This window comes from Athene cunicularia, unplaced genomic scaffold, assembly GCF_003259725.1.
Source record: "Athene cunicularia isolate RWA unplaced genomic scaffold, athCun1 SCF_38, whole genome shotgun sequence".
NCBI classification, from domain to species: Eukaryota; Metazoa; Chordata; class Aves; order Strigiformes; family Strigidae; genus Athene; species Athene cunicularia.
In genome coordinates, this window is record NW_020799466.1 from 41,815 (window position 1) to 44,758 (window position 2,944).

The following is a 2,944-nucleotide window of genomic DNA, read 5'->3' on the forward strand; positions in this document are numbered from 1 at the left end:
CCCGGCTGGAGAAACCCCCCTCGGGGGCCAGAGCTTCTGCACCAGCCCTCAGTCAGCCCAGCCTTCCCCCCGCCACCCTCACTCACCGCTGGCCCGAGCAGGACTGCAGCGGGTGCACCAGCCCCACCCCCACCCACTGGGGAACCTCTGCGTCCTGGGGAGAGTTTTTGAAGGGTCCCTCCCAGTTGGGTCGATGGACCCAGCACAGCCAGGAGATGCAGTTGGAGCTGCTGGGCCTGTCAGAAATCCCTTGGCACTTGTGATGCGGAAGAGGTAAAATTTGGACCCACAGGTCTCCTTGGACGACCTTCAGGAACTGGGGGCTGTGGGGGGACGGGCTCTCTTTCTCTGCTCCACTGACCGGTCCCATTGCTCACAGGAAGGGGAAGAGCTTTAACAGGTGAATCTGCCATTTCCCTTCTTCTGGGGGTTACAGGAGCTGTCCTGGGGGTGAGGGAGGTGTCAGTTCACCAGCTGAGCCAGACTGGGTAGGGCAGAGACGGGCTGTAAGCTCTCTGACATCAGCGCCGTGTCTGTGGTGCAGCTGGAATCGTCTCTGCCTGCACGAGTGGCCTGGGGGCCTCTTCAGTTTTAAAGGAGATATAATGATTAAAGTCTGTGAACCTAGTGCACATTCTGAAATTAGTACTCAGGGACCAGCAAACTCATCTCCAGACAGGAGCATTTTCCTCTTCCCATCAGGTTAACCACCAAGTGCTTCCAGGAGGCGAGGCCCTTTCAAAGCCACAGTGGTGACCTGAGTGTGAGACCCAGTGGTCAGATTTTCTTGCTTTGAACACGGTAATCCTGACACTGCCCTTCCCCAGCCCTGGCAGCAAGGGGAAAGAGAAGCCAAAGGACTTATTTCTGTTTGTCCCTGTAGTTGTCCTTCAGCTTTTAAGGCACAACTGCTCTTCATGCAGCACCAGCAGGGGTACGTCAGGCAAGGAGGGCGTCAGCTCCCAGCCCTTGGCTTTTGCAAGGGGGAAAACAGGTTTTGGTGGGAAGCGCCCTGGCACCAAGGGCAGCTGCAGCATGCTAGGGTGAAGATGAAGCTTTGCCCTTGCCGACTGCTGAGGCCTTTGGAGGTTGTTGGTGGCCATGTCCTGTGGCCAAGTGCCATCTAGTGGGTCCTGCAGTATCACGTTTGGAGACTCAAACTTGCTGTGAGAAAAAGGGCAGGGTTTGGGGTTTTTTGGTTTTGGTTTTTGTTTGGTTTTTTTTTTCCCCCCAGTCTGGAAATCCCTCTGTTTATTTCTTTTAGAACGGAACATCAAGGAGGAAGCAGGTTTGTTTTTCTAGTCTGAAACCCTCATCTCTCTCCCCCTGTAGTAAATCCTTCCCAACTCAACGTTGTGTACAATTTAGATGTTATGAGCTGTTTTATTTAGGTATGGGAAGAAAAAGCTCCTACAAGTCCGTAGGTCTGCTCCGTGATGGGGCTGCCCTGGTTTGTGGATACGACCGTCCTGTCCCTTACCCATGTGAACAGCCTCAAATTAGAATCCAAGTGCTCAGCTCCAGGAGAACAACCCAAATTCTGGGGTTCCAAGAGCAGAGGGTTACGGGCTTGATGATCTTTGTGATCCAACTGGGAGAATCTGACACACCTGTAACCCTGTGGGAAGTGGAAAGCTTGAGGCAATTTTAGGCAGCGCCTGTAGAAGAGAGGGGTAATTCTGAAAATGCCATTTAACCCCCAAATGGTTGTGTTCTCTGGTTTCAGTTTATACCAATGCCGGTGCTTTACGGCGTCTTTCTCTACATGGGTGTGTCGTCGCTCAGAGGCATTCAAGTAAGGACTCTCGTGCAGCATGTCGGCTCCCTGGTGTTCCACCTCATGAAAATGGAGCTGTGGCTCTGTAGCACTCAGGTTTGCCTCCCAAAACTGCTCAGCCAGCACAACCTCCCGTGCTTATGCTCAGCTTTGGTTCTCCACCCCCCTTGTGCCTCGTGCTGCTGTGCTTGGTGGCATCCATTCCCATCCTCACGGGTTACTGTGTGAAATATTTCTTGCAAGCCGACTCCTTCCGGATTTGACACCTGGGATGACATGTTGGAAACAACTGTGTTAGGCCCCCAGGGGCAGGAAGGACCCTAACTGGCTGGAGGAGCAGGATGGGGACAATGGGGACACACCCATGGACAGCACACCGATAATAAAACAGCCGATGCTGCACCTTGTTGTAGGGTCTCTGGGGTACTGTGGGCCCTGGGGGAGGGGGGTGTGGGGTGATCCCCACCCCTGCCACCCTTCCTGGGGTTCCCCAGGCTGCCAGGCACCCCTGGCCCCCACTGGTGGGAGCTGTGGCCTCCTGGCCCCTGGCCAAGCACTGGCAGCAACAACCCACGGCCACGTGGGGACAGGGCTGGGGACAGGGACAGGGGCTGCCTGTTTCCCCTGAGGGGGGGGGAGCTGTGCCCCTGCACCCCTGTGTGCACTGGGGGGGCCGTCCCTGTCCCTGGTGGCAGCCAGCAAAGGGAGAGGGTGTCCAGGAGGGTCCCCACCAGTGGCCTGGAGTTTGTCACTGCTGCAGGGCCAGCACCCAAGAGTGATGGTAGCACAAGGACTCACCAGGACAGGAGCTGCGGGACGTGCCAGGGTGTGCTGGGGAGGAACCATGTGGCCCCTCCCAGTGCCCCTCCCCCCCCCCAAAATGTCCTCACTGCTTCCTCCACCGTCTGCTGGGCTCATCCCCAGCACCCTCCCCAGTGTCCCCAGTACATCCCCTGTCTCTTATACACATAGATGTGTATAAGAGACCAGCTATATACTAGCGATTCAAATAAAACTAGACCAATGAATGTACCCTCTGGAAGAATATGTGAGCTAATCATACCTAATACTCATCTACTTAACACTTTCAGCAGAACAGACACGAAGGAGAAAAGACACAATGAAAAAAAAAAATAATCAGTAAATATCACTAATTTGAATTCAGTT